The following is a 25,614-nucleotide window of genomic DNA, read 5'->3' on the forward strand; positions in this document are numbered from 1 at the left end:
TGTCTCATCATAGGATAGGTGTCTCATCAGGGAAGCAGGGGTTGTTGTCCAAAGCTTTAATGTCTAAATGAAGACCTCAAGGAGATATAGGACATAGGACAAGAAAAAAGAGGGCCATTAGGATGTTGCAGGGAGAGCAAATAGTGTGCACAGGAGCCCTTGGCAGAGAAAGAACATGATGTCCAGCAACTGGTTCTGTTTGCCAGGAATGGACATTTCGTGGAGTGGAATGGCCAACAGGGCTTTACTCAGCAGAGGGAGAGAGTATGCACGCCTGTAATCCTTGGTAAAGACCATGGACTTACCCTAAGGATAACGGGGAATTGCTAAAGGTTTGGGTTTTCATTACTATCATTATTCTTATTATAGAGAAGAAACACTATCAGATTTTTTTTTTTTTAACTATTAGGAATTATAGGGATATGGATAGAGCTGGAAGATCCTTATCTTTAGCAAACTAACTCAGGAACAGAAAACCAAATATCACATGTTCTCACTTATAAGTGGGAGCTAAATGATAGGCGCTCATGGACACAGAGAAGGGAACAATACACATTGAGGCCTATGAGGCCTATGGGAAGGCGGAGGGTGGGAGGATGGAAAGGATCAGGAAAAATGAGTAACGGGTACTAAGCTTAATACCTGAATGACGAAATAATCTGTGCAACAAAACCCCATGACACAAGTTGACCTATGTAACAAACCTGCATGTGTATCCCTGAACTTAAAATACAAGTTAAAAAAAAAAAAGTCCCTCTGACTGTTGGGGACTGAAAGGGCTTGAGAGAGGAGGATGAAGGCGAGGCTACAATCAGAGAAGTGGGCTGGGAAACAGTTGCAGGAACTCAAACTGCAGGGGATGACCTAACGACATGGGTGGATTTGAGAGTCAGTAAATAGCCTTGACACATGATTAATGGGAAGAGAGGGGCTTGAGGGATGGTCCTCATGGAGATTCCCGGCTTGGGCAGCTGGGAGGACAGCGTGGCCACTCACCGAGACAGAGTGTAAGAAAAGGCAGGCACTGCGGGGAATACATTTGGTTTACAGCACACGGCACTGAAGCTGCCTGGCGGACCTGCAAGTGGAGAGAACTGAGGGGCACCTGAATACAGGGAATCACAGTGCACGCACGTCAGCCTCTGAAAACAGCCTGAAAGCAAAGAAATGTAGTAAAAATTTATCTTGAAACTCCCTCAGGGAGGCACCATACTAAAGAGGCATCCCAGCTCATTACTTAAACGAGTTCAATACAACTGGCTTTTCTTCCACTGCCAGAACTAGACACTCTTTCTGCAGGTTAGCCCCAAACAAAGTAGTTGGATTGTGTTTCAGGGCCATGATAAAGGCAATGTAAGAGTCTTCGAGTATGCTACGATTAGGGCAAGCGAGGATAACACTGTGAGAGCCATGTATCTGCTGAAACTAAGTGGAGGGCTGTAGATTCATCACATTCCACCCCACAGTGGCAAGCTCATTACCGACAGGCCTGGATGACGGAATTGCCCACACTATTTGAATGGCCCCCTCCTCATGAACATGTATAATTGAATTTGTATGAATTAAGTGGGCATATAATAAGACTCTGCTGCATTTGACTCTAGAGCTCAAGAAAGAAATTTAATTCAGAGCATAAGTCTTTTGCAGTGAACAGCATATGGGTGCTAGTCAGTCCTGTGAAATGGAAGCACTGTGAAAGACCCCGGATGGCAAAAACTGGACCCTATGCTCGATTACAGCAAGGAGCCCGGTGGCGGGTGGTGCTGCCATTCTAATGTGGCAATTAAAGAAGAAACTGGACACATTCACCCTGCCATTTTGATCTGGGAGATATTTTGCCTGGGTTCTTAAGAAAGAGAAACTTGCTAAAAATAAAAAACACAAAACAAAACTGACAACCCCTGAAACTGCACACATTAAAATTTGTTACAGATGATTAAAAACAAAAAAACAAACCTGAAGAACCACATCTTAAAAGTAACATTGGCTGGGCACGGTGGCTCACGCCCGTAATCCCAGCACTTTGGGAGGCTGAGGCGGGTGGATTACCTGAGGTCAGGAGTTCGAGACCAGCCTGGCCAACATGGTGAAACCCCGTCTCTACTAAAAATACAAAAATTGGCTGTGTGTGATGGTGTGCGCCTGTAATCCCAGCTACTCAGGCAGCTGAGGCAGGAGAATCAATGGAATCCAGGACGGGGAGGTAGCAGTGAGCTAAGATCGCACCACTGCACTCCAGCCTTGGCAACCCAGCCAGACTCTGTATCAAAAAAAAGAACATTGAGGCCAGGCACAGTGGCTCACACTCATAAACTCAACACTTTGAGAAGCCAAGGCAGGCAGATTGCTTGAGACGAGGAGTTTGAGCCCAGCCTGGCCAACATGGTGAAACCCCATCTCTACTAAAAATGCAAAAATTAGCCAGGTGTGGTGGTGTGTGCTTGTAATCTCACCTACTCAGGAGGCTGAAGCACAAGAATCTCTTGAGCCCGGGAGGTGGAAGTTGCAGGGGGCTGAGATCACACCACTGCACTTGAGCTTGGGTCACAGAATGAGACTCTGTCTCAAAAAAAAAAAAAAAGTAGCATTGGAAACTGCAAAAATTGACCCAGGTAAAGGAAAACTGAATAAAAATTATCAACTCAAATAAGCCTGAGAAAATGAAACCACACACAGTATGCAGTAAAATTTCCTTATTAACTAAAAAACAATTAATAGAAGAATCAAATGTTCTTTAAAAATAAACCCAGGAAAATCAGACTGTGAAAATCAAGGCTGGATCCACAAAATAGATAAAATTGATAAATTAATAGAAAATCAAGATGGCACAAGCTATAATTGGTAAAATTTGGAATGACTCAAATCCTTGTGGTGAAATTTGTACAGAAATACTTAATTCTGAACATTTTCCGTACAGAAAATAGATTGCATTGCTAGGAAATTGATCAATGAATTAAACGAGCTAAGTGCAATTGTTTTGCAAGTCCTGCTAACAAATTTGAAGATAAGATCTTCAGATACTGAATGACTCTACAAAATAATTATTTGAGTATATGCTTCCAAACAATGAAAACAGAATCCAGAAAAGCAGGATGCATGGAATCCAAGACACTGTGTCCTTAACCCAAGAGTGCCATAAAAGGTTTCAGGCCAACCACACATCAGTAGGCTTCAGAAGCAACTGCTCAACCACCATGGCTCATGTATAACTATGTAACAGACCTGCACATTCTGCACGTGGATCCCAGAGCTTAAAAGTTAATTTTAAAAAGAAGAAGAAGAAGAAGCAATTGCTCCAGCTAAATAGAAAAGTCAGAGAATCCTGGGAAAAATCTTTAGCATATAAAGAAAATTTTATGTAACAAAGAATATGTTTAAGAAAATAATTTTTCCACATGTTAAAAGAAAGGCAATGAGAAATTCCATCAAAATTTGCATTTGAAGATGTACTTCAAAAGTCATGGTTTATAGGTAAAGCCAATTAAATTATTTGAGCCCTGATACCATGCCATATTGGCAGGAACCTTGGTAAGGACCATCCTTTAACATAATAGAAAAAATAAGAGAATTCACTTGACCTTAATACTTAGAATGTACAGCAGATAGTCAGTAATATCAGCGTCCATTTCTTTACTTTTATTATGGGTCCAAATATAGTACAGTTCTTGGTTTTGAAGAATAGCAGCTACAAAATCATTAGATAATTCAGGTTATTAGTTTTTAATTCTCACAATCTTAAAAATAAAGCAGAATTAATTATAAGTATATAATAGAATACAAATGCTATAAAGGTTATAAAATTTTACTGCAAGCTGGAGTTGGAGAGAAAAAGTGAAGAGAAGATTAAGGATACCAATTTTCTCACCTTAAATACTTGGAGAATCAAGACACTCTATGAAAGGTTGGTCAAGCCATACAAGAATAAGTTTATTCTGGCCGGGCTCAGTGGCTCACACCTGTAATCCCAGCACTTTGGGAGGCTGAGGTGGGCAGATCATGAGGTTAGGAGTTCGAGACCTGACCAACGTGGTAAAACCCTGTCTCCACTAAAAACACAAAAATTAGCTGGGTGTGGTGATGTGTGCCTAAAATCTTAGTTACTTGGGAGGTTGAGGCAGGAGAATTGCTTGAACCCAGGAGGTGGAGGCTGCAGTGAGCAGAGACCTCGCCATTGTACTCCAGAGCAAGACTCCGTCTCAAAAGAAAAAAAAAATAAAATAATAAGTTTATTCCTTAAAATTACACAGATAAGTACAAAACTAAATTTTAAATACAGATAACAAAAACTGGAAGAATCATGTGGAGCACAGAAGGATTACAGTCAATAAGCTAAATTCCTCATCTCCCATAGGAACAATTCAAAAACTTCTACTCAAACTTGATAAATCAAGAAATAGCAGTATAAGCTAAGTCCCAGGGCATAGTAGTTCAAAGAACAAAAATAAGATAAAACTTGAAAAAGTTTAAATAAAGAAAGAGAGACAAGGACCAGAATTTAAAACTAAAATGGTTAAAAGTGGGACTAGAGCATAGAGGTGAAAGTGGAGACATTTTACTTTTCATGTTATATCCTCCTCAACGTTTTCTCCTTCTTAGCTATTTGAATTATGTGCTTGTGTTGCTTTTATAGGATTGCAAAAGGATTGTGGAAATCCTTCAGGGGACCAAAACATTTTCTGCTTCCAAATAGAGAAACAAGATATCAGGCACAATGACAGGCTCCAAATCCCCTTGGGCCGTGAAGGAAGCAAGCATCATCTCAACTTGCAGGAGTCTTAAACTGCTGAGAGGCCGGCCACACACGCGTTACAACTTGACATGGGGAATGACAGAGCCTGGGAGAGCAGTGAGGAGGCCCTGCAAGACCTACCTGAGCCGAGGGGCCAGTCTTGCAGGGTGGCCTGGGCCGCCTGGCACAGGGAACTCTACAACTGCTCCTCCAAGGACTGGCCCACTCCCGCCGAATAGGCAGAAAGCAAACACCTAGGAGAGAGGACTAGGGCCTCGCTTTCCAAAGCTGCAAGCTTTATAGAAGCATAGAGGCCTGACCTCCCATGGTTCACTCATCCATGCACTGGGCGCTGGGGATGCAAAGGGATGTTAAACTCCAGCCTTATTCCAATCTGTGCGGACCAGGTGAAAAAATGGAGGATGAAACCATACATGTGTACAGCTGCACCAGGGGCAATCACTGGGTGCTGTGGGAGCCCCAAGGGAGGCATGGTGATGAGGAATCAGAAGTCGTTTCACTGGGAGGAGAGAGGGAGGTGGCCTGGCTAGTGGGCAACGCAGTGTGAAAGCACTGAGGGTTGCACACGAGCTCCTGGCTCTTATTCACTAATTTCCTTGTCGTTATAACAGTCACATAGCCTCACTGTGCCCTCCAGCTCACTCTCCACCCTTCCCCACCCTGCTCAGTGAGGCGAAGCTGATCCACACGTAGTCCCCCATGGGATCTCTCACACTCTGCTTATGGTTGGGTTTGGCTGGTAAGAGGCATGCAGCAAGTGACTCAGAAAACGGTGGCAGAGTGAGGGCAGGGATTTCTCCCCAGCTCTTCCCTGATGGTGGCCATGGGCCACACCGCACCTGTGAGGTGACCCATTCCCAGGGCTCACACCTCCCTTCCCTCACCTCTTCTGATGTGGGGTGTAACAGCACCTCACTCTTACCAACCCGAGAAATGCACGGTCACCTGCTTCTGTTAACGGTACTCTGCCCATACCTTCGTAAAAAGTCCCTTTAATAAAATATCCTCAGAATGTCCAATTTGAACATGCCATCTGTTTCCTGCTGGGGCCCTGGCTGATAGAGTCATTCATTAAATACAATTTAGAAAACAAGGAGAGGAAATAATTACCCACAAGCCATAGCCGTCTGATACATGCAAGCTTTAACATTTTGGTATATTTCTTTGCAGTAGTCTCTTTGTCCATATACTCCACATGACTGGCATTGTCCTGTATAACAATTTTAAATGGCGACTCTTTCACTAAACCCTGTAACACAAACATTTTTTATAAAGATAGCTATTATTTCATAGTGTCTATGCTGTTCCACGTGAAATTTGGGGTGTGTTGATGTGCATTATCTCATTTAACCTTCAAAACAATTTTATAAGGTAAATATTATCCTTGGGGGTTACTGAAAGAAATGTTCATCTAGAATTAAGGTGAATTATTTATGGCCTTCTCTTAAAGGTCAGAGGCCTTAACCTTACACCTTCCTTGCCTGGTGTTTCTAGTTTTCTCTTTAGGCAAAGAGCAAACTGATGCCCTGATTCTCATACTTTATCCTAACCAGTAAAGGAAAGCTGAAGAGGTTTGTAACTGCTCACCTGGAACATTTCAGCATAGATCTGGTCCATACAATCTGGAATGCCAGAGGTCCACACTGAGGTTAGTAAGATCTATGAACGATGGGCTAAACAAAGGGGCAAATGCTTTCAATGAATTGTCTTTCAGAATGTCCCCAGAAATGTAAAAGGTGGGGATGGTTACATCAACCCCGTTTTGCAGAAGACAGTAGGTCTTACAGAAATTGAGAAAACTTGTCTATGATCACATAAGTGCTAGAAAAATCTCAAGCCAAAGCAATCCCATTCCAGGCCTTGTACTCTTAGCCACCATGGAATACAATTCTACAACGTACCTATTTCTTTGTGCTTATAACTAAGATATCCCCAAGGACAGGGGAGAAGGGAATGAAGAGGAGAAAGCCTCACGAGCCTCCAGCTGGGCTGGGCTGCGTCTACGGCATGCCTCCCAGGACCTCAGCACTGCCACCTCCTCATTCACATGTCAGTCCTATAGGCATTCCACTGGCCCCACCATGACACTCTTGTCCACCACCCAAGCCAGGCAGCTTAATGGTAGACGTGCCCTACAGAAAGTCTACTCGTTCACTTTAGGTAGTAACCTGAACAAGTTCTTAACTTTGGTGACACATAATCCATGTTTATTAATGTAAGTTACCAAAAAAAAAAAAATGATATCTCCTTCCCTCTTCATAGATCCCATAAGAAAATCAGAAAGCCAGTGAACATGTTCAGAGTTTAATGAAATTGATCTCAATTCAAATTCAACCCCAAGATTAATTTGCTAGCTCTTCAGTAAAGAAGCCATGCATGTCAATTAAATAAATTGATTAAATAAATTGGCAACAGGGAATTCAAAAAATATTTGGAGGATTTTTACCATCGCCTCAGATGGAGACAAGAAATGACCTCTTGTAGCAAATTCCAGTTGCTGACACAAAGTCCAGGGTTGCAAGCACCTATTAGGCCAGCCAGCTCTCTCCTGTCCCTGTGAGCCCAAGACCTTTCAGTGCATGTGACAGCAAGGAGAACAACCCGATGGACCCCCCACCAGCTGAGCCACATATCTCGTACCCGCTCTCTGCTTCTAATTTGATCAGGAAATAATCACAAAAGCCCTGTACTCCACCCTGATAAGAAAAACAAACCAAGTTCCAAGTGGCAGGTCCCAGACTTGAAAGAACAGAAGAGGCCTGCCCCCAGCCCAGAGGACTTACCTAACTTCCTGGTATGGTGGCTCCAGGCTGCAATCCCAGCAAAACTTCTTGAAGCCCTCCACGGAGCAAGTCTCTCAGCAGTCTGAGCTCCTGCTCCTGGCAGCCGCCTGGAGTCCTTCTGGGAGGAGCGGTTTAGAAACTGGGTGGAGAGTGTAGAGGAAGGCGAGTGGGAAGGGAGCCAAAGTGATTTTAAAGAATTGTGTAGGAAACCCTGTAACCGGAGAAGTGACTGAGAGGGTACTTACATTTATACTTTGGAAGCATCTGCCTTTAATCAATGCTTAATCTAACTCTGCAGAAAGCATCATTAATAAAGAAACAGGTTGTTGTTTTTTTCTGTGGCCTCATCCAAGTGGGTGAGGAAATACGGAAAAGTCTATGTGAAAAGCCATGTTGTGCTTCTGCATTGAGCTTAAGCTGCAGGCCTCCTAACCCACGGTTCTGGGGTCTCACCCCGGACGGGACCCACTGAGGCCCTCACAACATGGAATTGCTCACAGGGTGTCCATTCAGCATCTCCTCCTTCCTCTTCTCTTGTGCCATCAACCTTGGGGTTCAGACCTCGAAAAATACTTATAACATGCATGCTTATGTGGTGGCCGTAAGGCGTGCCAAGAAGAACTTTCAGTCATCCAGGCAACTCCACAGCAGACCTGTCACCCAAAACTCCCCAATAAGCTCTTCATTTTGAGTTGTTTTTCTTTTTAATTCCTGGGGAAAATTTGACTCTACCTGGGAAGTGTCACACTAAAAGCTATTTCCAGCCATGGTCACCTTCAGGAGACTGGCTAACAGTCAGCTGAGATAATGGGTGCAGGATGAGGGTTTACTAGGAAGCAGGTGCTTAAGGGAGAGCAGGATGGGAATCACAGGAAATTTTGGTGCCACCAGAAGGGGCACTGCATAGTTGCAATGCTCTCGCCTTTCTTCTCACTGCATTTCCCAATCTCGCAATTTCTGCTGCTCCTGTGAAGCAGTTCTTTTTCTTCTTTTTGTTTTCCATGTGATAAGTTATTTATTGGAGTTTTAAGAATTGCAGTTTGGAAGACACCGATTTGACTAGACGTCAACTTGTGTTCCGAAGAGAGGGAGGGGGGTACAGGTTTTTAAAAGGAAGCTGAGGGCTTCCTGGGTATGGTGGTGCACACCTGAAATCCCAGCACTTTGAGAGGCTAAGGCAGGAGAATCACGGGAGCCCTGGAGGTGAAGGCTGCAGTTTTTAGGAATGTGCCACTTTACTCCACCCTAGGTGACAGAACACGACCCTATCCCTAAAAAAATAATTTAAAAAAAAAGGGAAGCTGAGGATGACTGTGCAAGTTGTTTTGAAAGAAAATATCATTGGTAGAGGCAGCTGGCTTAGTACGTGAGATTATTAGTTGTTGCTGTTCAGAAGTTGCAGCTCTGGTGAAATTCAGCTGCTTTCCAGAATGTTGCCGTCAAAGCTGTTTGGCCCAACCTAAAAATTCTAGGCAAGTTTCTGAGGGTTTTTGTTGTTGCTGTTGTTTAAAAAGTTGCAGGTCATCAGTCCTCCCTAGAATGGCCTCCTGACTTCATTTTAGAGATCTGAACCAGAGGAACACCATTTAGTGTATCACATTTCACATGACAAAGGAAGTTAGCATTTGTTATGTATCATTATTATCATTATAGATCATTCATTCATTACAAAACAAATACATTACATCATTTGAGATAGGAGTATTTTACAAAAAAGATGAAGCAAGGTAAAAGGAGAGAGTAGCAAGGACTGCACATTTTATTGCTATATAATATTTTCACATTTATGGGTACATTTGATTTTGTTGCATGCATAGAATGTGTAGCAATCAAGTCAGGGTATCTGGGCCGGTATCCAGCACCTTGAATATTTATTATTTGTATGTGCTGGGAACGTTTCAAGTTCTCTCTTCTAGCTACTTCAAAACATAGAATACGTTGTTGTTAACTGTAGTCATCCTACTCTGCTATTGAACATTAGAACTTGTGCCTTCTACCTAACTGTATGTTCATACCTACTGACCAATCTGTCTCATACCCGCCACCCTCCACATCCTTCCCAGCCTTGGTGTCTACGATTCTACTTTGCTTCTGCGAAGCCTTTCATGACCATGTTTGTGCGGTGCATACTTTCATAAATGGTTCAACACTGTTTAAAAATTATTTTAGATATTGCCTTTGTATTTTGGTTTGGGTTCCCCAGAAGCATTAGACAAGCACCTCAATGTGGGAGTTTATTTGGAAAGTGATGACAGGAAGCAGGAATGAAGGAGTGAGGAATGGAAAGCTGAAAAGGAAAAACCGATAAAGGGTGTGCACTTGAGATGACTCCTGATGTGGGCAACTATGGCTCAGCTTCTCTAGAGACCTTTGGAGGAACCATGTAGAATGCACTTGAAAATTATGAGACGGAAACATTTACCCTCTGGCTCACATTCCCTGTTGTCAGAGATGTCATGGTAATCAGCCTCCAAGGCACCCCAGTGATCTATTTCTCCTGATACGCACTTTCTCATGTGGTTCTATCCCAAATTGGACAGGGCTGACGTGTGTAACCAACAGGACACTGGAGAAGTGACAATGTGTAATTCCTGAGGCTCAGTCATAAAGGGCATTGCATGTTCTGTCTTGCTGTCTTGGATTGCTCATTCTGGAGGAAGCCAGTTGCCATGCTGTGAGGACACTCAATCAGCTCTATGGAGATTCCACATCGGGAGCATCTGAGGCCTTTTGCCAATAGCCAGCACCAACTTACAAGCCCTATGAGTAAGTTGTCTTACAAGCAGACCCTCTTCTCTCAGGGGTTCTTTTCCCTCCCATCTCCAAATCCCTGGACTATGCTTATTTATGGGCTAAGAGAGCTCCCATGGCTTTGGAGAAAGCACTGAGACAGAAAAGCCAAGTGAAGCAAAGCAGACCCTTGAGGCACGATGCTGTCAGTATGCAAGGGGACGTTCACCACAACTTTAGCTGGAATCAGAGGTGGGCTGCTGGAATGTGGCAGGGAAGCCACAAGCACCTGCTAGACTAAGCAACTTCCTAAAAGGTGATTCCTGAATATTCTTATTTCCCCTCCCCAGGGCTCACCAAAAGGCTACTCACACATGTCAGTATTCAGCAAAGGTACCAATGCCTAGCTCACGAGAGCTCCTGCAACACAACAGTGAAAATTGCTCCATCCTCTGACTTCCACTATTCATTCTTGTACCTAAGTATTTAGTTCACTTGGCTTCCAATTCTAATATATAGTGTTGAGGATTCTTTTGGAACAGAACTTTAACCCTAGCTAGCATAATCATAAAAGAAATCTTATTGGCAGACAACAGGGGCGTCACACAGACTTTGAGGGGAGAGAAGCTTCTGGCCCTCATGGAGTAGAACCGAAGAATGAAGATGTGTAGGAAATTCAGGGAGGTCTATGTCTCCTTGTCTCTTGCAGTTGTTGCTAGTCTATAGCCTCTGTGCTCTCAGTGTTCACTGGTTTTCTCTGATCCTAGCACTTCTGACAGAAAATGGTCACTCTCAACCACCATGTTCACATGCTGCGCTCTCTCATTCCCAGATACAAAGTTCCTAGGGAATGGACTGAGTGGCCCCACCTGGCTCAGGGGCCTGACTCTGAACCTCAACAGAGGCCAGGGAGATGGAGGTCGGGCAGCTGCCCCTGCCAACCTGATGGACCAGGGAGAAGCAATCCCTAAAGAAACCCCCAATGGCGATAGCAACATTACAGCAATGCTTTAAGGATTAAATGAGGCAGTATGTCAAAGCTTCCCTTCATACGTTCTGAAATGTTATACAAAGGTACAACTTTATTCTTATTTGGGAACCAATAGAGTATACAGGGAAAACACACGTGCCTCCCACGCACACAGACATGCACACACACAAGTACACATATACATATGCACACATACACATGTGCACACACAAGCACACATACACATATGCACACATACACACATGTGCACACACAAGCACACATACACATGCACATACACACTTGCACACACAAGCACATGTACACATATACACACACGTGCACACACACAAGCACACATACACATGCACACATACACACGTGTGGACACAGGCTTGCATGCACATGTGCACACACATAAACATATGCACACGCATGCACACACACATACGATACAGAATCAAAGAGCTGGCCTGAGGCCTACCTTGTTCTGCCACCTAATAACTGTGTGATCTCCTTTTGAACTTTCTGAGCCTCAGTTTCTTCATCTAGAAAATGGCACCGATAACATCTATTGCATAAATTTTTTGTGTATTTAAATGATCAGGAGATAACACTTTATAAACTGAAAAGTGTATGTGAAAATAAATGCATATGGTTGTGTTAATAGTGTTTATATATGTGGTCTCCCACTAGCCACCTTGTCCCTACCCCACACACAGATATAAATACATACACACTCCAAATTCTTTATACCCATCACAGCCCCCACCTACCACACTTAAGCCCCAAGAAGTAGCTGCAGTGGCTTACTTACTTATTTGTGCAGGAGGGTGCAGGGAAGAGGTGGTTGGAGGGAGGGAGAGAAGGAACAAGGCAGGCAGGCAGGCAGGCAGGCAGGCATGCTGCCAGACTGAGGCTGGGATAGGTGGCCAAGTCTATATGGAGGCCCAGCGAAGGGACTGGCTGGAAGTCAAAAAGGATATAATTAACTTAAGAATCACCATAAACTTGTTGCCACTCTTAATAGGTTTCAAATATTTTCTCAATTTACCCTGGCTTCATTCTTCTTGGTTTGCCCTTACTGGGGAGGAAGGAGGAGAAAAGTTTTAAAGGGGCAGCACCACCAAGCACATAAAAGGGAGGAATAGGTCTAAGCTTTGAACAAAATCTCAGCGGCCTGCCGTGACATCGGATGCCTGTATGGCCCCGTCCTTAGGGAACACAGGGACTAAGGGAGCTAAGTTGTAGTGACAGGAAGAAACACACATGCCTGGCCTGGCTGTGAAGCTGCCATCCTGACCCTGTGGCCCAGGGTGTCCTTTGAACAGAGGAGTCCTTTGCAGTTGAGTGTCCTTTGAACAGAGCCAAGGGAGTATTGCCTCGTGATGCCCCCTGTGTTTGGTCATTTCAGTTTGTTTTGTTTTTTCCTGACTAGGCAGAAAGTGCATGTTAGTATTTCTGGAACAAATTTAAAAGCTTCTGGAAATGAACTCATAATGTGCGTAAGAAAAGAGACAGTGTCTGATAACTGAAGTTCAGGTTCAGAAGCAGCACGATTGGATGCCACAGGATTAGCTCCTCACTCTACCTTAAGTTAACTGCTTAATGCCAAAGCCTAGTTTTAAGAAGGCTCAGTTCTCTCTTCTCTAAAGTTGAACACAACCCCCACCCCCAGTCTACCTCCCACATAAGGTGGCCCAATCAAAACCTCCAGGCTTGCCCACCCCTGTGGCCATCTTTTGAATGCTCCCTTCTATCTGCAGCGCAGATGTTAGCTGCCCGCCTCTCTGCTGTCACCTGTATCCAATTCTGCTGCCCCTGGCTTCTGGCCTTCCAAAGAGCCTGCTCTCAGGAAAACTTTAGTGAGCACTGTAGATCTCACCAATGTTTCTGTAGGGGAAAGAGCAGAGTGTGGTTATACTACACAGCCCAGAGCAAGAAGGGGGATCTCTCTTGGCCTTCCCTAACCCTACTGGACCCTCTATTGTATCTATTTACCTCAATTTCCTGCCATCTTTCCTCTCAGGAATGAAACAAATTTTGACATCGTTTCCAGTCTTAAAGATCCACCCCCACTCTGCAATTTTTGCATGCATGCCCTTGGGATCTTACTGTCCATCTCAAGCAATTTCCCTGGGTATTTCTTATAAACAAATAATATGTCCTTTCCAAAAGAAATTTTGGTAAAGAAATACGTCCCCAGCTCATTAGATTGCCATTATTTGGAATTAAAGGTAACTTTCTCTTTTAGTTTGCTGTCAATTTTATATTTAATCTTAGAAATTAAAAATAGATACTGGAAATCTTAATGTTTTGGTTGAGTCCTGGCCTTTCAGACACTATTCGAGACGCTTTGAGGTGAGTGTGTGTACCTGTTCATACATGCCTGGGGAGCCAGACCCTCAGGGTCCCTGCTCAGCTCACTCTCCTGGATCATCTGTGACCCATGCTATGGGGAGTCCAGACTGTTAGCCTCTAGGCTCCTTGGACACCAGCAAGACCCCTTCCTGATGACATCCAGCATGATATTGCCTTCTGAGAAGAGGTCAGCACCGTGGGCCGTGAGTACACCCTGACCATGAAGCTTTCAATGTGCCCCCAGAGCTTTGGGACCTTGCTCAAAAGGAGGGGCATGTATGGCTGCTCTTTCAGCCCCTCTGAAAGCCCATAGTTCCTGATCTCCCAGTCCCTGGGCCCATCTTCCACCATCAGGGAACTTAACAGGCTTTGAAGTTGAGGCAGAGCTGCTACCAGAGCGCCAGTGGAGGGTCCAGGGTCTCACAGCCTTAGCGACTCAAAGCTATAGACCCTGCTGCTGTGGTTCAAATCCAGAGACCTAAATGTCTGAGGTATGTCCCTGAGAGCTCAGGTCTGCATTCACTACACACACATTTTTTCTTTTCTTTTTTTATTTTTTTAAGAGACATGGTCTGTCTCTGCCAACCAAGCTGGAGCTCAGTGGCACAATGACAGCTCCCTGCAGCCTTGACCTCCTGAGCTCACACACACATACACAGAGCTCAACAGAAGAAACATGTGAAAGAAACCTAAAATGTCACTGAGGCCACCACCTAATTTCTTCCAGACAGTTGGACTCCCTTTACTCTAGAGGTAAGGAAAGAGGCTCACAGAACAGGAGATCTCAAAGCAGAGACAGAAGAGCAAGCAGGCAAGTAACGGGCTTTACTAACTGGGCACTGGTCTGGCTAAGGCTCACCTCTCTGTCCCCATCTCACCTGCCCTCATGCCAGAGGCTTACTCCACAGCCATATCTGTGCTCCTGCCAGACCCCTGTATGAGCTGCCCTCTTCTTACTTCCTTTCCAAATCTATACCAACATTCAGAACTGGTAAGACCTGACCTCTCTTGGGTCCAGTAGCCCAGCCAATGGCACTGACAAATACTCTGAGCTCCTTCCTCCCTGCCTGTTTCTTGGTGAATGAGCCTCACCTCCTGGGTGGGCTGAAAGCTGGTCCAGCGCAAAGACTATCCTACTCTCTGTATGTCTCAACACCCGGCCTGGAGTTCAGGCTTGTAAATTAACATTCAATTCCTTATTAACTGGGACAAAAGATGTTAGATGGGAGAAGGCTCAGCTGCTTCCAGAAAGACACTTGTGTTTCAAAGCTTAAGGAAGGCAGGAGGCAGGAGGAAGGAGGGAGGCAGAGAGGGAGGGAGGGGGAAGAGGCACTCACTAAAAGCTTATGGAATACACAGAAGAGCTGAGCATCAGAACAAAGGCTCATTTAAAAAGGAAAAGGAAACACTAGATGGCTGTTAATGGTAAACTGAATATGATAAATTATTTCTTAAATTACTTGGTTTCACTCCTTGTTGTTACGTACAGTTAATTGGAGGGAACAAAATGCTGCTGCAGAGAAGAGCTCAGAGCTGCGCCTGCCTGGATGGGGGAGGGATCGGGGGGCCTTGGGAGCCTCCTTGCAGTCTCAGATTTTTCACTTCTCCAGGACCACGTAGCCACGATGAAGGGCTGACAAGCCATCGTTCACTCCCCAGCTTCCTGCGGTGACCAGGTCCTTTATGGTCCCTAGCAGGCTTGAGTCATTGGCAGCCCAGTAGCCCAAGGAAGAGAGAATCAGAAGTAAGCTGAGTGATCAGAGGTCACCTAAAGGATGCCCCAGACTCTGAACAGCAACCAGGCCCCAGCTGTCTCTCACCCAAAAGAAAGCCAGGTGGCCCAAAGAGCAGATTTAATCTCAGTTCAAAAACTTCAATTGTGACTCTTTTTTCCCTTATGTTTTATATATATATGTATACATACACATACATATATACATATATATGTGTGTACACACAGAGAGAGACTGAGACACACTGAGGTACTTGAGTTTTTATCAAAATATAAAGCACTTAGTGAAGAAAGAGGTCAAAGGAGACATACAGAAATGAGTAAGATAGTTTCTGCCTTCACTCACTTGGGAAGACAAATACAAGTATATTGAATTTATTGTGGGCTGCATAGAAAAAAAGTCTAATATTTAATTAAACACAAAGAACCTGTTAGGGTTTGGGATTTTATTAATAATCCTGTGGCCAAAGGGAGAAGAGGCAGGCAAAGTGAGCCTGATAACATTGACAGCAAAGGAAAGAAACTTAGGAACACGTAGAGCTGCGTTACGCACCCAGATTTCACACAAAATGTTTACATGAACATTAATTAGCGAGGCTTGGAGAGTTTCAGTTACATTGTATAGCAGACAAGATTAAAATGTAATCTCACATGTCTACAAGATAGATTAATAACTACTATCAAAAGCCATTTTTGTAATTGTAGAAAAAGAGAGTTATAAGATATAGCACAGGTGTGAGTTTGAAGACCATGTCACTTTTCCCAAATACATACTTAAATTTACATTTTATCTTATGTTTAGAAACTATTCTCAACCTTCAGTTTTGTCACAAGAAAATGTTTTTAATTGCTATGCTTGTTTGAATAAATTTTTGAGTAAGTAAATGTTATCTCAGGAGAAAAAGCTTTTTCACAAGTCTGTTAATTAGAGGCTCACAGTCTCTTCTTGCAGTCAGAAGTCAACAGCAACACCATATAAATTGTGTTGAGATACACACACACACACACACACACGTGTGTGTGCATATATATACATATATAATTATATATAGCAAAATCAAAATGCTAACAAAGAAAGGAATATGAGATAATGATTTTTATATTTAAAAACTATGGTGCTTAAAGAAGAGCCTAAAATCACAGTTCTATCAGTATAGATACCTTGAATAATTTTTGCAAGTGAAACAACTAAAATATTGGATAAAATATGAAAAGCTTAAAAATTAAAACATTTTAAAAGCTCTGATGATTTAAGGACTCTAAAGATAAATATAAAACAGAAACCTCTGGGTGGAAGAGAGTGCAGGAAGCAGCTTTGACCTGAAGGATCTGTGCCCCACCCTGAAGATCTTAGGCTTTCTCTTGGATGACTGCAGAGGGCTGAGGCAGGACAGAAAGCCTGGAGACCATCTAAAGTAGAATATTTTAAAGGAGTTCATTGTGTAAAGCTGGGGCATCAAAGGGCTCCACCTACAGTGCAAGGTGCACAAGAAATAAAATCTCTCTTTAGAAGGAGGCTGGCAGATGCCAATACAATTTCTTTCTGAAGGACTCCCACCATGGCCCAGACCTCAAGCAATTCTCAGAAATAAGATTTTAGTAAAAATATCAGCTTACAATCAAAATCACAAAACACATAGGGAAATAAGTCACTATGAGTGAGAGCCAAAGTAATAGGCAACACAAAGGCTTAGAAACTGGAATTAACACAGAGAAAATGTGAAAACTAATAGAAAAGCTGAAAAATATGATACAAGAGATCATAAAGAATGATCTTAGAAAATTTCAAAATGAAAGAACAGAATTTCCAGAAACGAAAATATTTAGCAACTGACATTTAGAAATGTAATGTACAAGTTAAACAGATTAGATATATATGAAGAAAAAGTTAGTAAACTAAAAAGTAAATATAACAAAATTAAACTGAAATACAGCATAGGAACACAAAATGATACAAAATAAGTAAGACGGGTTGGGACATGAAGAATTAATTAAGAAGGCCTAATTCAAGTCTAATTGAATATCTAAAAGGAAATAATAGAAAAAATAAGAAAAACAATATTCATAGTATATAATAATGGAGAAATTTCCAGAATTATTAGGAAATGCCAATCTTCAAATCTAAGCTCAATAAATCCAAAATGAAATAATTTTTTAAATGAATAACTACATACAAAATAGTAAAATTTCAAAATATCAAAGGCAACTAGATTCCGAAATCTGCCATAGAGAAAATATAGATTGTGATCAATGAATGGCAATTTAATTCTTGGCTGATACCTCAATATCAATAAAGGAATACATAAATCAGTAGAGTCAAATGTTCAATGTATTGACAGAGAAAAAAAACCCCGAAACTGTTAACCTAAACTTGTATGCTTATAAAAACTCTTTCAAAAACAGCAGTAAAATATAGATGATTTCAGGCAAAATCATCAAAAGATCCTCACTGAAGAAAATCATAAAAAATATACTTCAAGCAGAAGAAAAATTTTCCAAATGGGAAGTCTGAGATACATGAAGGGATGGTGAGTAAAAACATAGGTGAATATGAATAGGAGGATACAGCTAAGCAAACTCTGACTGTGAAGTTAATAATAACACTAGTAACCGTAATAATGTCTACTTCCAGGGGTGAGAAGGTAAGCGGGAAATAAAATATGGCGTAACAAAAGCATCTAAGTTGAGAGAAGCTAACAGGAATTAAAGCATTCTCAGATCCTTGTACTGTCTAATTCAGTGGGATTAGTATATGGATTGGTTTTTGTTTAGGGCAGGCATGTTAAAACAACTTGCTAAAGAAATTGAGCAATTTGTTCAACTTCTTTAGCAACTTGAGCAAGTAGTACAAGTAGACGTAGAGTGGATAAGTTTTTCCAAACAAGTTGAGAAGGAAATTGTAGTAAGCAAAGGAAAATAAGAATAAAGATTGTTGGACATTATGTAAAGTGAAATAATCTAGTCACAAAAAGATAAATATTGTATGATTCCACTTATATGAAATGCCTAGAATAGCCCAATTCATAGAGACAGAAAGTAAAATGGTAGTATCCAGGGGTGGGGAGGAGAGACGGAAGGGGAGTTGTTTAACGGGTATAGAGTTTCAGCTTGGGAAGCTGAAAAAGTTCTGGAGATTGATCCCACAACCATGTGAATGTACTTAACACTATTGAATGGTTCACTTAAAAATGGTAGAGATGGTAAATTTTATGTTAGCTGTATTTACCACAATATTTTAAAAGGAAAAAAGAGTGGAGATTGTTCAGAATTTTTTAACCCTAAAATGCAGTATATAGAGAACAGACATAATAAGATAGTATAAATATATCTTAATATATTAGTAATCACTATAAAGTTCAATAGACTTAACCCTCCAGTTTCAAAAAGTGTTATCATATTGGATTCAAAATGACAACCCAGTTACATGCTTGTTATGAGACAAAATTAAAATAAAAGAAGACAGAAATATTGAAAGTCAAAGAACAGAAGACATTTACTGTCATACACCAAGTTTCCATACTTATGAGGACGTATTCTTAGTTTTCACACAATACCTCTACCCACACCTCCCACGAGACACTTTTGAATGCAGCAAACTTAAGGCCGGGGAGATGATGGCAGAAATTACATTATGGAAATACAAACAATTTCAAATCAAATACAGATAGAGCATTCATACTCTAAAAATCTGAGTTTAGAAAAGTTCCAAAATCTGAAACAATTTGAACACTGATGTGACATTCAAAGAAAATGCTCACTGAAACATTTCAGATTTCATATTTTCAGATTAGGAATGCTCAACTGGTCTGCAAATATTCTAAAATCTTTAAAAACCTGAAATCCAAGGTACTTCTTGTCTCAAGTATTTTGGATAAGGGATACTCAACCTGTATCGCACACTTGATCTTAGCAGTTCTTGGTCACCCCACTCCAAAGCTCCAGGCATCATATAATCTCACTGGCTTCTCCCTTCACCCTTCCCCTCTCTCCTCCACACTTACACCTAGGATTTATAATTCTTCTTGCTCATCATGCCCAGAAATCCAGCTTTCTCCAGTCCCCCTACCCAAACCCAGTCAATATCCAAATCCACGTAGACACTTGGAATACTGACAGGCATATTACTTAATAAGAGCCTCCCTTCTCAGAAGGTAGTGATTTATTATTACATGTAGAATTAGAAGCAATCAGAAGAATATTTTCATATCAAATATTGCTCAGAGTGTGGCTCATTCCAGAGCAGTAGTTTGTAAACAGCAGTGAACATCAAACTTCTGAAAAGCTTCTCTGCAAATCCTCTTAATCAGACCTACTGTGGATTTGGATCCACAAGCATCTCTGTTAAGCAAAAGAGAAAACAAAAAGAAATTACTGTTGCTGAGGAGGTTGTGATCACTCAAAAAAAAAAAAAAAAGAAAGAGTGGATTTCCACTTCACTCTTGGTTTCCTAGTCCAGCCCTCCTGATTTGTCTGAAATGTTACCACGGTTTCCTCTCCGGCCAGCTGGCGTGCTGCTCGTCCTCCCCTGTACATGCCACTTACGAGACCACGGCTGCTCAAAAGACTTGGAGGGCTCTCCATTCATGCTGGATAAGAATTACATCACGCGAACAAGTCATTTCACCCCTCTGTACCTCAGTTCCTTCATCTGTAAATTGTAGATGGTGATAATTTGTAGGTAGTCATGAGGTTGATATAAGAATGAAAAGTCAATATTTGAAAAGCCTTTAGAACATCGCTTGATACATCACAAGTGCTCAACAAATAGGAGCCATTACCACTGTTAGTGTTGTTTGTGTTTTCTCTTGTCTTAATCACAACTCTTTACTCTGCAAGTAATGCTGCAGAATATGGCCCTACCTCACCTGCCTTTCAGACTCACTTCCCACTGAGACCGAGACTGGCACATCTCCATCCCTGACAATATGCCTTGGAGCTTCCCCTTCTGCACATAGCTTACTCTGTAATTTCCACTTGGAATGTGTTTTTTGTCTTACATATTGATTAATCAACAGATAAACCATTCTTTTAAAGACATCACTCGAGTTTACCTCCTCCATGGACTTTTCTTGCCACCATCCTAGATTAAATCTGCGTCGCCTCTCACCAGGAATATTTGGGTAGTCAGACCACTTTCAGCCTCTCCCCACCAATATTATTATTCTCAATGCTTCCAGAAAATTCTCTTCCTTTTAGAAGAACATACATTCACTGATTGTGATGTGCCAAGCACTGTTAGGATCTTCTGCAATATTTTATTACTCACCACAACTACCCACATACAGCAGGCATTACTATCCCCATTTTACAGAAAGAAAATTGATGCTCAATGCCAAGATCACTGAGCTGATGGTGGAGAGGCCAGGATCCATGACCCTGCCTGCTTCCTCCAGCACCCACACTCCTTCCACCATAGCCATCTCTGCTCCGGGTTTGCCATTTTTGCCAGTTCTGCTCATCACCCGTATAACTATTAACTTACCATTTTTATTTCTATCAAGTCAATTTTTATTCTTAAATATATTCTTTTTAAAATCTGTATGTATGTCATTCCCGTTCATTAAAAATGAATAACACTTTTCCCAGGTACCGTGGCTCACACCTGTAATCCCAGCACTTTGGGAGGCCCAGGTGGGTGGATCATTAGAGGTCAAGAATTTTAGACCAGCCTGGCCAACATGGTGAAACCCCATCTCTACTAAAAAGACAAAAATTAGCCGGGCGTGGTGGCACGGGCCTGCTCAGCTACTTGGGAGGCTGAGGCAGGAGAATTGCTTGAGCCCAGGAAGTGGAAGTTGCAGTGAGCTGAATTCCTGCCACTGTACTCTAGTCAGGGTGACAGAGTGAGACCCTGTCTCCCCAAAAATTAATTAATTAATTTAAAAATGAATAACACTCTCCATAAACACAAAGTAATATAAAGTGAAGATAATATGATGTGATTGAAACATAAGCAAAGATAAAGAAACGCTCCCTAATATGGTCTGTAGGGCCAGTGTGCTTCGGCCCTGTCCCCTCCAGCCTCAACCCCTCCGCTCCCCCCTTGCCCTTCCACAGCAGCCTTCTTTCTGTCCCTAGTGCTTGCCATGCTACTGACACAGGGTATTTGCACATGCCACTCCCTGACCTAGAACCCTCTTCCCCACCATTTTTACTTACCTCCTTCCAGACTTGCAAGTGTCAGCCTCAGGAAACCTTTAAAGACCTTCTAATTGGGCCAAAGCCTCTACCTCAGGCCTCAGGGCATTGTGGGTCCCTCCTTCATCGCACTTTTCCCAGGGGTAGTTTTGCATTTGTTTATGAAATTGATTAGCCTCTGTTATGTAAATTACACCAGGGCTATAACTATTCCTGGTTTTGCTTATCATTGAATTTCCAGAATTTAGCATGGTGCCTGATACACTGTAGGCATTTAATAGTATTTGCTAAATGAATGAAAGAGTGAAAGGGTGACTGAATGGTTCCCAGATTTTTGAAATATAAGTAGTAAAGTGCAATTCCTTATGGATGTAACTTGTTCTTCTCTACTCAACACCTGTGCTTCTGACTTGATTATGTGGTATGAGAAATACTGTAGGCTTTCTCCAGTGAGGTCATCACTGCTTCCTTTCACCAAGGAGGCACAGCTGGGTGTGGGGCTCACCAGCTTTTTCTGCGCTTTCTGAATCTTCTGAGTCCTCCAGATACTGCCATCTCCATGGTCCATTCTTTGCAGATCTGTGTCATGACATTCACACAAGACTGTGACAGATAGGCAGGGGCTTCCATATGGAAAAATAAAGATAGAACTGACGAGGTTTAAAAGCGCCTTCCATGATTCTTTTAGACTTCACCTTTCATAAAACACCAAAATATTTGATCATTTCTCTGTCAGGTCTGCACAGTGTTTCCCCAAAATCTCTCTGTCTCCACTGCCAATCTCTAAGCCATGCTCTTGTCCCTGGCGTCTTGACCATTCTAGCAGACCCCTCCAGCCCTTGTCTTCCCACTGTATTTTCTAACAGGCACATTCCTAAATTCATATATGGGCACGTTACCTCTTAGCTGAAAAATTCAGAAGTCTCCCAACTCCCAGTTCCCCACAGATCACATCAAGGCGTCCCCAGCAAACATTTAAAACCCTCCTCAGTACAGACTCCAACATGCCTATTCAGCTTCTTTGCCCAACAGAAGAGAAAGCCACTTACTGTTCTGTGGTCACCCTGAGATTCAACTCAGGCCTGCAGCTCACCAATGGCCCACATCACACCCACACCAAGCGCCAGGCCCTAGGGTGGGGGGTGGGGGGACCAGGTGGAAGGAGAACGTGAGCAACTCAGAGTAAGTCCCCATACCTGAGGAAGCAGAGACAAGCCTTGCTGCAGGTGCTCATAAATGCTGGAGGAGGCACCAACTTAGTCACAACTCACAGAGGGTATGAATGAAAACATCTCTTTCTGCTTTAAGGAAAAAAAAAAGAAGAAAAAAAAAACTTGCCTTGAAAGAATAGAGTCATTTACTTTAAGTGGATCCTGGGAAAACCATGAAAAACTGCACTCGGGGAGAAAAATGGCAGAAACAAGGGGAATCACCTCCAGAGGCAAATTGGCTTTTAAAACATCTCTCCAGGAAGGGAAGTTAATGGGGAAGCGATCCAACAAAAGACCCAGGACCACTGCAGGCACCTGTGATTCAATAGCATCCATCATGCGAGTTAGGAGTCGCGGCTGCAATACACTCTTACTTCAGAGCCCAGGCAAGTCACAGAACCTCTCTGCGTCTGTGATATGGAGATGGTGAGCTAAGCACCATCAGCAAAGTGGGAGGATAAGGAAAGATATGTAAAGAGGTGTAATAAACTGTAGCCTGGTTTCAAGTGTATATGAGCCAAAGAGGGACCTCTGGGGGCTTTTGGGGTTTTCTGAAGGTGGTTGTTTCTGGCAGAGAGGGGCTTACAGAGGGATCAGGTCAGATCCAGAATTTTGTCCTCACCTTTGATGATTCAGAAACATTTCATTTATTTAAGAAAATAGTCCTGACTGCTATTCGGGCAGCTTTTTCCCTACATCAGGATACCAAGGAAACCAAATTAATAACCAGAGATTTACTCGCTGGGGGTGGAAGCTGAGCCAAAGGGTACCAGATAGTCAGAGACACACTTCTTTGTAAACCACAACTTACACAGAGCCTGAAGTTTCTGATGCAGTAGAGAAATGGTCTGTCAAAACCAGGCTGAGATACCCCAGAACACCAGACACAGTATCTCACTCTCTTGTCAGTAGCAGAACAAACCCTGTAATTGGTTTTATTCAATTTCAGGAGAAATCCTTTGTCTGCCCTTTCTGTAGATGTCTACCCTTCTGTCTGCATCTGCCACTACTGTGTCACAGTTTCCAAGGCTACAGTTTATGCTGTGGCTCTTGGTTTTCTTCCTTATCTTCCTAATTCAGAAAAGCCCTAATCTGATCAACCACATGTTTAACAAGGCTTCTCTGAGTTGAGCTTTCCATATAGTATGGAAATTCTTATTATCCAGGAATGTCACTTCCTGACCTGTTGGACAAATTCAAAGAGTGCCTTCTTTTGTACTTTAATTACATTTCCAAGTAATTCAGAAAAACAGACCTGGAAAATGGCTTGAAGTTGGCCACATTATGAATAGAGCACTGTGAGGAGAGAAGACCTGCAAAGGCAGCAACACTATGCAACAAGGTGGCCAGTGCTTCCGGGCACCACCTTTGTGGTTCCTTTAGGGGTCAGTGCTCCTGGGGTTTGTGTGTGTGTGTATGTGTGTATTCTTCATCCATGGTCCAAGGAAAGGGCAGCAGGCATCTGATTTACGGCAAATTTTTGAGACAAAGTGCCACAGTAGCCATCCCAAGGCCAAGCATGAATCTAGCACCAGGACAATCCACAGAGAGAATAACAGTTCAAAAAACATAAGGGACAGCCTGGCGCGGTGGCTCACACCTGTAATCCCAACACTGGGAGGCTGAGGCAGGCGATCACCTGAGGTCAGGAGTTCGAGACCAGCCTGGCCAACATGGTGAAACCCTGTCTCTACTAAAAATACTAAAATTAGCTGGGCATGGTGGCAGGCGCCTGCAGTCCAAGCTACTCCAGAGGCTGAGGCACGAGAATCACTTGAACCTGGGAGAAAGAGGTTGCAGTGAACCAAGATTGCTCTATTCTACCCCAGCCTGAGCAACAGAGCAAGGCTGTCTCAAAAAAAAAAAAAAAAAAAAGGCAAAAAGAAAAACAAAAAACCACAAGGGAGATGAGTGGCCCCATCCAGCCTCAGGCATTCCAGTGAGCCAAATGAAGCAGACACGAAGCGCAAAGGGAGATGGCAATAACTTAGAACTCTGGGAATGAGCAAAAGACTAAAGCACCCACTGAGGCCAATGCGAGACCACCTGGAGCTGTGAGTACTAAGGAGGAAACGGCAGTCCCTGCTGCCCGCTCTGTGCAACCACACCTGGGCCACCACAGGATGCAGAATTCCTGGAACTTTTACTGAGTGTAAAGCGCATTTGTTTTCACAGAGCAAGAGGAAATTAGCTTCATTCCCAACAAAGTGCACAAGTCTTCCTGGCCCACTAAGGCATCCTTTTTTCCTAATGGTTTAATGGGCCCTGAGTAAACAGTGGGTAAGCCCCTGACTTAAATGGAAAGGTCTGAGATTATATTATGCAGCCCTACTGAGCTAATGAGGCAGGGTGGGAAGCTGCTTTGGAGCTACTGCTTTTACATGAACCTAAAGGGAGATGAAAAAACCCAGGGGATTGTTTTACTGGAACAAGCTTGGAAATAAGGTTCATTCATTAAGGGAGGAAAATTTCTCTGAAAGTAGGTAATCGGGGACATAATACATGAAAGACGCAGTGGTGAAGCAGTATATAGTTAGTTAGAATGCGTCATGCTACATAGTGACGATGGGGTGGGGGTCAGGAGAGGAAAACCCAGAAGGAAGAACCCTGGACCCAGGGTCAGGATCCTGGGCTGTCATGTAACATCTTCCATTAAATGTGATCTTGGGGGAGCACATTCTGGGCTTTGGTTTCCACATCTGTGCAATGCTGTAATAGCCATGAACACTGACTAAAAGCTTACCCCATATGCCCCACACATCTTCCAATCACCTTCTGTGAGTTACCTCATTTAATTTTCAAAATAATATGAGGTGGTGGGGTGCGGGGGGCAGAGATTCTGGCTTCTCTTGAAAACTCAGAAAATCTAACAGTGTTGAGTATCAGTCTAAAATGTCAGCAAGAAGCCAAAGCTGAATAGGGAAGGCTGTTTTAGATGA

The 25,614-nt window shown here is 42.8% G+C and overlaps 1 protein-coding gene across 3 annotated transcripts in view; it reads right to left on the reverse strand.

Moving 5' to 3' along the window:
- The window catches only part of SCN11A (sodium voltage-gated channel alpha subunit 11), a 173,996-nt gene that overhangs the window by 88,429 nt on the left and 59,953 nt on the right, over positions 1 to 25,614 (reverse strand). For 2 of the 3 annotated variants that reach the window (XM_032270708.1, XM_032270690.1), the window contains exon 1: positions 7,534 to 8,686. The exons of the other annotated variant lie outside the window; for it this stretch is intronic. The gene's annotated coding sequence lies outside the window, so the exon portion shown is untranslated. Of the gene's footprint in view, positions 1 to 7,533; positions 8,687 to 25,614 lie in introns of those variants that run through there. 3 annotated transcript variants of the gene reach the window in all.

Source organism: Sapajus apella, unplaced genomic scaffold, assembly GCF_009761245.1.
Source record: "Sapajus apella isolate SASKATOON/1434 unplaced genomic scaffold, GSC_monkey_1.0 scaffold4, whole genome shotgun sequence".
Taxonomy (NCBI): Eukaryota; Metazoa; Chordata; class Mammalia; order Primates; family Cebidae; genus Sapajus; species Sapajus apella.